This window comes from Lactuca sativa, chromosome 6 (genome assembly GCF_002870075.4).
Source record: "Lactuca sativa cultivar Salinas chromosome 6, Lsat_Salinas_v11, whole genome shotgun sequence".
NCBI classification, from domain to species: domain Eukaryota; kingdom Viridiplantae; phylum Streptophyta; class Magnoliopsida; order Asterales; family Asteraceae; genus Lactuca; species Lactuca sativa.
In genome coordinates, this window is record NC_056628.2 from 58,296,265 (window position 1) to 58,306,744 (window position 10,480).

Here is a 10,480-nt window from a genome sequence, read left to right on the forward strand (position 1 = left end):
ATACACTTCTTTTCATTCTTCAACAATCTCTCAGACTGTTCATTGACATTTTGATTGTTAGAAGATGTTCCAATACTCTGAACAACAATAGGAGGACGAACATCACCGATAATACACTTCCAGAGTTCTTCATCAACTTCGTTCAAATAATCCTCCATTTGATTAGCCCATTGATTGTAGAACTCAGGAATCAACATAGAAATCTTCGTCGATGAACCAAGGAGATGAGAGTAAGAAGTAATGGTGTTCATGTTAAACTTTGCAATTGTTGTACGGAAAATTTTGATAAAAGCTCAAATCAACTTGATATCAAACAACTAAAACACTCAGAATTCAACAAATGAACACTCGATTTTACAACTGGAACGCGAAATCAAATCACAACAGATGATCTTAGATGATTTTCTGAAACAAAAGAGCGGAAAATTGAAATCTAGAACGAGACTAAATTTTTTTGCAAAAACTCAGAAAAATAGATCAATTATGTATGAATCTTGCTCTAATACCACTTGTTGAGCATCAACGCTAGCAGTTGATCTAAAACCAATTGGTGTTAGAAAGGACTCAACCATACCCATTTTGCGTATTCAGCCCTCCAGGACTAGGCATTCGATTGCGGCAATCCAAGCCATCGTGTGAGGACTTGGTCGATGTCATTTATGACCCACAACAAAAACGACCTAAATATTAAATTGGAACATAAAGTCTTCATGTATTAAGCACTTAATGGAGGATGTGCTTTATCCGCTTTTATGTTGGGCATACCAACCTGTACGTTGCACGTACAATCGAGGGACCTAATATGCTTAGCGTACTTCTGAAGTACGTAGGGCGTACACTTTGTTGTGGGCCAATTGGACTTCACTTAGCTTTGGGCATGGACCGTTTAGAGATGTTGGGCCTTGAGAACTTCTTTGGGCTATTTATGTCATGTTTGGGCCTTATTCGGCCAAGTGGCCCATTGTAGATTTAGAATTTAGCCCTAGGTCCATTAATGAAGGAAAGACATTTGGGCCCTCATTGAGGGATTTGGACTTAGGATTATGGGCCTTTTTTGCTAGGTTGTTCTATAACTCTAATTAGGGTTATTTGTATAATTGTTCAGTGTGATATATTGGGCTAGTAGTCGAGCAACTATTGTTCAGCATATTGAGGCGATTCTTCTCACTACTGTGACAACCCGATATTTCAACTCTATGTAATGACCTAAAAAGTCAAGTATTGTAACCACTTTTGTGATAATGAAATTTACCTCAAAAATAAAATGTCCAAAAAGTTCCTATTTAATTACCTACTATGTTTGATGTCATTAAACCATGATCGTACGTAAAATGAACGCCCAAATCCGACTTTGTATATTGAAGTTATGATTTTTCCAAGTTCGGCTTCGCGACAGACAGCTAAAAACTCGAATCGGAGATTGAACGACTTTTGACCGGAATGACCTAAACGAGAATCGAAGGTCTCGACAATGGTATTTCAGCGGTAAAAAGTCTGGCAAAAACAGACGTCAGATAAAGAAGTTATGAATTTCTAACGGAATTTCCTTAACGTGACCTTTTAAAAATAAATAATAAAAATAATTTCAAAATTTGCCGGTGGAATCTAAACGAAAATTGTAGAGCATAGTCTCACCTACGCGTGGATATAAAGAACGTCGAAAACGGAGTTCGTATGAAGAAGATATGAATTTTAGAAGTTTATTAAATAAATAAAATATAAATTTTATTATTTAACCTTGGTATTATCCGAAGGCAAGTCATCAGATAGGGCCGAGTTACGCCCAGCATAAGCTCGTACGCCCAGCGTACTCAAGGCCTAGGCCTCGGATCGTCCACGTCTCTCCTTATGCGAAGCTAGCACCCGTCCCATCCGAACTCCGAGGCAGTCGAGGATCCGGTCATGCGTGACGCACACGTACGCCCAGCGTACCGAGGCGTTTCCCACCCCCTATAAAAGGGATGCGAGGGTTCCGAAGAAAAGGGTCATTCTCTCTCATTTCTCTTGTGTTGTTGCCTCGTTTTCCGTGCCTGTGCTAACCCGAAGCCCCGGTCACTTTGCTCAAGTCCCGAAGGTTGTTTGTAATCCCGAGATTCCTGAGAATCCCGAGAAAATCCGTTTTCCCGAGAAGAAATTCTGCCCGGTTTTCACCTCGCCTTTCTTCGATCTTTCAAGTGAGTTCATACCCCTTAATTAACCCTTTTAAATATTCTATAAATGCTTTTATATGCTTTCAAGGGGGGAATACAAGTAAAACACACGATTATTATCGTGTGTTATATAAAGTTTTATTATACACTTTTATTTAACAGAATCATATGTGATTTATAAACTTTATAGGGAACTTTCGTATATAAAATATATCACGATAACATTATATATTTTGAAATGTAAAATGTTGTCATATATGTATAAATTAAACATTTTGCTTAGATTACATGTATACGTGTCCAACTTAGACACTATAAAAATCTATACTTTCATAACAAGTGGTTCATTTTCTAGGGATTTCTAAACAAACGAGGCACACTTTTAGAAAGCTATAATAGGTATAGTTTTACGAGAATATTACTAACTTTTACATACTAGAAACACAATTTTCAAGAAGTCACTTTCATATACAAGAACAAACGAACATTTTAACACGTAAATCTGTTTTTTTATACTAAGTTTTGTGAGACATTAACTTCACGTACGTTTGAGTACACATTTCAAGTCCTGTATTATATACCAGAATCACTTGGAGGGGGAGCATGGTGTTTGTGTATAGATCTATACGGGCTTGACAACCCGCGCCCTGACTGTTAGCTACAGTCCACCATTTGGGGTGACAAACGTCATAACATTCCAACGCCTAAAGAACATTGTGTATAGGCAATCCGAGTCAATAGTATGGTTATAAAACTCACATGGGGTATTAAAAATACATTGATTTACGAGGTTTTTCAAACATATTGGATATTTTACACGTACATACATTTTCTAAAAACAAACATTAGTCTTGATAGAAGGCTACATTTATGCTAGTAGAAAATATGGGATTTTCTAGGAACAAACAAACAGAAACAAAACATTTCATTTCATACAAAAATTGTCATTTAATACTTATGAAACTCACCAGCTTAAATGCTGATCTACTCTTTCAAAACTACTTGTATGTCCCAGGGATTCAGTAATTACAGGTATCAAACAACTTTTGAAGAAGGGACGCTGCGTCGTCAGTTTAACTTCATATTTTGGCATCATATTGTAATTGGTTTTGAACGTGTACTTTTTAAACAATGTAAACTTTCAATTATATATATGATGGTTGTATTGGTTTCTTTACTATGTATTCATTTGTTATGCTACCACATTAAGTCATCCGCCCCCGAACGTTTCCGTCGTTCCGGTTTGGGGGTGTGACAGATTGGTATCAGAGCAATGTTTATAGTGAACTAAGTATATCGAACCACATAAGATATACAAACTATAAATGCTTAAGGGACTAATACTCTCTGATAAAACATTTTTTTTGTTTTACGCCTATGCCGCGTTTCGTTTAACTTATAATGTTAGTTCATTCAAGTACAAATACATGCATACAACAAACATGTTTTCATGATTATAACTATACAAGAAGTATTTAGACAAGTTGGACACTACGATTAAGACTCGATATATGTAATCGAATTTGGGACAATATAGCATGATCAACTATATTTGTCCGAGATCGGACCAATATATATTGAGGATTGCTCGTAGTAGGCAACAAGTCAAAACTTACCAAAACATCACGGGAATCAAACACACGAATTTAAATACTATAGGAGTATTTATTACTTAGGATAGCTTAACATACCTGTTTAGTCTTACATGTTCCAAACATTATTCGATTCTTATAACCCTATTCTTGTACAGTCAAATGGCTGGATTTCACCACCCCGGCGACCCCTACTATCCCAACCAAGGCAACGGGGGATGGATCGAAGAAGATCCCGAAGAGGACGAAGAACCCATAGAATTGGATGATGACTCCGGTACCGACTCAGAGCCGGAAGTGATCAATCCACCACCCGCACAACCTCTCGTCTTCGTAAGGAACTTTCAAGGACCGACTCCCGTCTGGGAAAGTCACCTCCACTATTGGAGCCAACAACAAAACCTACGCCCTCCCTACGGCATGTGTCGAGACTTCTACGATGTCCGCGGCGGAGGTTCAGCTGATTGGGCACTACCAGTAATGGTGGGCAAGCTAGCCAATCAGTCCTACCAATCCGGAGTTCAATGTAACGACCCAAAAATCACGACTAAAAATTTCTTTTAAAACATAACTAAAACCATATTTATAAAGTTGTATCGTAAGTCATAACATAATTTTTAGAGTATTAATTCAAAACATAATCTCATTATCAGAGTAAACATTCCCAGGCTAACTGACTATGGTGTGTGCACTGCAATCTTCCAGAGCTCCTCCTTTAAAAACTGAGTACGTGAAACCAAAACTGAAAACCGTAAGCACGAAGCTTAGTGAGCTCCCCCAATCTACCACATACCATACAATAATATGTAAAGCACATACTGGGCCTTGCCCACTGCATCAGACCGAAGTCCGGACTAACTGGGGCCTTGCCCCCTGCATCGGACCGAAGTCCGGAAACTGACTGGGACCTTGTCCCCTGCATCGGACCGAAGTTCGGACTAACTGGGGCCTTGCCCCCTGCATCGGACCGAAGTCTGGAAACTGACTGGGACCTTGTCCCCTGCATCGGACCGAAGTCCGGACTAACTGGGGCCTTGCCCCCTGCATCGGACCAAAGTCCGAAACTAACTAAACATCACATAACATAAACATATCAACTATCATGAACACACATATACTGCATACTGCATCGGGCCGTAGCCCGGAACACATAACACATAAATCCTGTCTGAGCCTCGAAGGCATCAAACATACTAACTACTGCATCGGATCAAAATCCGGAAACTACTGCTAGCTAAAAGGGTCGGCATTGTGGCCTTAGACCCGTTCCTATTGGAAGGAAACTCACCTGAACTGCTGAGCTCCGCCGATAATCCTCTGCCTGCTGATCGACAATCCCCTGAGCCGCTGCTCCTCCAGCTCTCCAAGCTACCAATATCAATATGACACTTAGTCTGACAGTCCTCTAAAAGTCAACTAAGTCAACTCTGGTCAAAGTCAAAATCCTGGTCAAAGTCAACCTTCCAGGTCAACCCTACTCGCCGAGTCCACCTAATGACTCGCCGAGTTCATATGCTCAGGGTCCTTCAATTTGCGACTCGACTCGCCGAGTCAGTCCATGACTCGCCGAGCCCAACTATTTATGAGTCCTGACATGTCCAACTCGCTGAGTCTCCACCCGACTCACTGATTCGAGTCTCAACTCGAAGGGTTTGAGGTTTCGCGACCTGACTCGCCGAGTCCACGAATAGACTCGCCGAGTCCAAGGCAATCTTCAACCAACTCGTCGACTTGTTCTTCCAACTCATCGAGTTCATGCCCATCTTCATCCAACTCGCCGAGTTCACCCATGTGACTCGCCGAGTCGCTACAGCTCTTAATCCATGCAGTGGCTTTTCGAGCCAAACAGGGGTTCCAACTCATAGATCCATACTTCTAAGGCCTATTCCTCACGTAAAGTGGCAAACTTTACGTGTAGCTAAAGAGATCTAGGCTCAAAACACTTGAAACTAGGGTTTATGGCAAACATACTTCTCCAACATACCAAGGGCTGATACTTTAGGGGATTCTAGACCAAAACAAGCATGTATCTGAGGTAGCAACCTCAGATCTGGACCTCTAGCTCGAAATGGTTACTTATCATGCCAAAAATGTCCAAAACTCACACATAAGGATAGATCTAGGTGCAAAAGGGAGTCCAAGCAAGAGCTTATTACCTCCAATTGGTCTGAAATGTCTTCCCAATCCCGGGTCTACAGTCCCTTCTTGCACCTCCAAGGTCTTTCTTCCTTCTCCAAGCTTTAATGCACTCTTCAAGGCAAGATCTAGCTCAAAAACGGATATGGTGGCTAGGGTTTGGTGTTCTGGGGTAGAGAGGCAGTAAAGGAACCCTAGGGAGGAGAATGAGACGTTTAAATAGGCTCCAAGTCCCGGATTTACGGTTTTCCTTGTTCAGACCCAACTCGCTGAGTTCACGAGCCGACTCGCCGAGTTGGTCACTTACTCGATCCCCCGGATCCCGCTCCGACTCGTCGAGTTCCTCCCTAGGCTCGACGAGTCCACTCCTTGACTTAGGGTTTCTTTCCTTTTCTTGGCCTTTCTGATTTTGGGTGTTACAACTCTCCCCCACTTAAACTAAACTTTGTCCTCGAAGTTTGCTATGGCCAACTGACCTGCAATCCGCCTCAACACCCTGCCTGGTGACTTTAACCCTTTTGTCCATCACTCCAGCCACTCACAGTGTTGGTCACTACTGTTGGTACATACTGAATTCTTCTCTTTTCCATAATTTCCTTGACGTTACTTCCTCCGACTAAAAATTCTGTTACCCCTCATCCGCCTACCGGATGCACTGAGACCACCCTGGTCCAATTAATCTGCCGATATCTGAGTTACCGGACTCCCACCGGTCACTACACTCCATCGCAATCTCCTAGTCGCTTCCAGCGGCTTCTGAAGATACTTTGATTATATATAACTGTTCTATCCACTCTGTCGCTCATACTGAAACGATGCTGCTGGAACCAGCTTGTTTATCTCCCATCTGATTACTCAACTCCTACTAACTCGAGCCTTCCATCCGAAAGAAAAGCTACCTGCCTAGCTATCCTTACAGATCACTTATAGTTGGCAGAAGGCTCAACTGATCCTGCTGAGAGGGACTTGCCATTTCCAAATCAACCAACTATACTAATACTGACCCTCACACTGCATCTATCTGAAACACGGAACTGCCTGCAACACCGAACTGCCTAAAACACTAAACTGCCTGAAACACTGAACTGACTGAAACACTGAACTACATGAAACACTGAACATGCCTGAAACTCTGAATACGCCTGAAACACTGAGCTGCCCGAAACACTGAATTGCATGAAACACTGAACATGCCTGAAACTCTGAATACGCCTGAAACACTGAGCTGCCCGAAACACTGAACTGCATGAAACACTGAACATGCCTAAAACTCTGAACTTCATGAAACACTGAACATGCCTGAAACTCTGAATACGCCTGAAACACTGAACTGCATGAAACACTGCTTCCCAATTATCTCAAGACCTTCCTGGTTACCAATCATTCGTCGGTTATTCGCAACACCGAGCTCCAACTCAATTGTGGAGTCCAAGGACTCCTCACTTAGTCGCTCCCACGACTTCTGAATGAAATCTTTCTCTGGAACTAGTTTCCACTAGTTATCCTGCCACTGTGGCTCTAACAACCTTCTGATCCACCGATCAGGTCTAAACGTCACATCCGGACATCATCAATTCCACAACTAACAACATGATGGCTCCCAGGCTTACGGTAGCCCTTAACATACCCGAACCCCAACGGCCCTCTGCTACTCTGATCTCATAACTAATGTGAAGATCTATTGCCAAATCGCCGACTTAACCATAACTGAACCATTTGGGAAATCCGAAATCTAACCCGTGGATTCCCATATCCTCACTGCTGCACCCGAACTGGTGGGTACTACTGCTTTCCCGCGTCCAACAACGCGCTCATGCTGCCTACCAATCTGATAAAGGCCACGGTTACGCCCGCGGACTTACAACTCTCTAATACTATCTGGCTGCTAGTGAATGCTACGGCTACCCCCACAAACTTACAACACTCTACTACTATCTAACTGCTAGTGAATGCTACGGCTACCCCCGCAGACTTACAACACTCTACTACTATTTAACTGCTAGTGAATGCTACGGCTACCCCCGCAGACTTACAACACTACTACTACTATATGACTGCTAGTGAATTCTACGGCTACCCCCGCAGACTTACAACCCTACTACTACTATCTGACTGCTAGTGAATGCTACGGCTACTCCCGCAGACTTACAACACTACTACTACTACTATCTGACTGCTAGTGAATGCTACGGCTACTCCCGCAGACTTACAGCACTACTACTACTATCTGACTGCTAGTGAATGCTACGGCTACTCCCGCAGACTTACAACACTACTACTACTATCTGACTGCTAGTGAATGCTACGACTACTCCCGCAGACTTACAACACTACTACTACTATCTGAGGACATCCTGACTATCCCTAGTCCTGCTAGTGATTCCTCATCCTGATTTCTCAAAACCAGCCCTCAGTCTTTGAATACTGCATCAACCTCGACATCTTATCTCCTTGATATACTTAGCGCTTCGTCGAGGAATTCTTCGGCTTGGTTCCCAAACCAACCGTCTACTATTCCGGATACAAGAAGCTATTTTTGGAAAGTTTCCAAATCCCAACTCCTGAATCTACACAATTCTGCATGCTGACTCTGTCACTGGCTACTAATACGAAAACATCTCTTGCTAACCGTTCTCAGGATCCTCATTCCGACTCACTTGAGCCCTACAGGTGGTCCTCCAATCCTGGATTCTCAACCAGCTTCTAACCATCTCAATTACATGAACTAACTGCTAGGAAGGTCCTCAAACTCTCAATTCTGAACTTCTCAATCCATCAATCACTGTGCTACTATCTTTTCTTCTCAGAGGCCGCGCACTCATTCTGGGTCTACGTGGCTCTTATCCTTGTATACTCGGAGGGTTCTCCCCCACTTGGATTTGGCTAACTCCTTACTGTTCACTAGTCGAAAGGATTCCCAACCTTCCTTCCATTAAAAGGGCGATATGTTGTCCGCCAACGTTTACCTCCGTCGGCGCTCCAACTAACTCTTACCAAATCCGCACCCTTCTTGCTATCTGACTGAGCACCCTTCGATTCTTAACTGTATTTGCCTTAGGGACTACATCCCGAGAACCTGCGTTTGGCGTGCACATCCCCAACCCACTTCCTTACTGACCGCTAGCTACTCCACTAAAAACTCTAGATTATCACTACTGAGAATATAACTGATCATTACCCGACTAACTCCTTCCGCAAGTAGTAAGGCACTACTGCATCTTACACATACATGCTACAGTTACTGTATCTGAAGTAACCTGATCTAGAGGGAACGACCTCCAATTCCCCATTCTAATCCCATGGTATGCAGATGGCATAAAACTCCGTCACAAGCAGGTAATATAATACCCAACACATATGCTTATTGACATCAATGCAACAACATAACAATAATATCATGAATAGTAAAATAGAGGGAAAGAATCATACCCGCAACCTGCTCTGAAGGATCCTCGAATCCCCCTGACTTTCGAACCCTACTATGACACTGAGGTTGTCCCAACCGCTGAACGGGACAATTCACCCTAACATGGCCAGGCTGATGACATCGATGTCATAACTCTGCTTCTACTATGCATTCTTGATGTTTGTGACCCTTCCACCCGCATCTGCCACACTTGGACCTACTACGCACATCACCCTGTGTCCTCTCCTTCCTTAAGCAACCCCCCGACTCCTCGGGTCCTTGGCACTAGTTATGGTAGCGTCTAACTGTCCAGCTTGCTGAGCCAGACTGGAAACTCGCTTCCTCTTTCTCAAATGACTATCATAACCCACCTCTTGCTCCTGGGTCACCCTGACCATTTTACCCACTGCCCCGATAGCTGAGGTCCGCCTATTTATCCCGTCGATCACTCCATCGGTGACACGTCCGATGGTGTCGGGTACCTCCTCGCGGAGGGCCCGCGAAACCTCCGCAGCAATCCAATCCTGCAGGGAACCCTCTTGGGGGTAAGGTGGACCACCCACTCCCGACCCCTGATGACAAGTGCTAAAAATGGAACTCCCCTCCCTGATGGATCCCTGGGATCCATGAGAATCGGGCTCTAGATGAGCCCCAAACTGTCCTGAAACTGTCCCGGCCCTAAAGGCCTTAAGTCGGTTGTCCATAAGCTCCATGATGGCCTCTCTAACCGAATCGAAAATTACTGGAGTCTGATCGATGATGTTACACATGATCTCTGCGGAAATGAAATCCCTCATCTGATCATCAAGCTGCCCAGCTCTAGAGCCTGAGCCAGATCCCTCCCTGACACCTGAACTGCCAACTGATATCTCGCGCAACGTCACCATGCTGAAAATATAACACTTCCTTATCAATATACACACACCGTTGGTGAGGGATTTCTCATACACTCTAAAAGTTCCCTGGTCTTATCTCGGCCCCTCTTGATTCGAGTACGGATCCTCTGCTTTTAGTAGTACGGACCCATACTACCTTCCACATCTATCCGTACTTTCCTCAAGAACTGCCTCGACTCCACCAAATCACTCTACTGCTATTGATCTCTGCTACTACCTTCCTAGGCTTGCCCTAGGGAACTTCTGACTCCACCCAAAACAGTCCTCAGCTGTTGAAGGCCTCCTTGTAATGCCAATTAG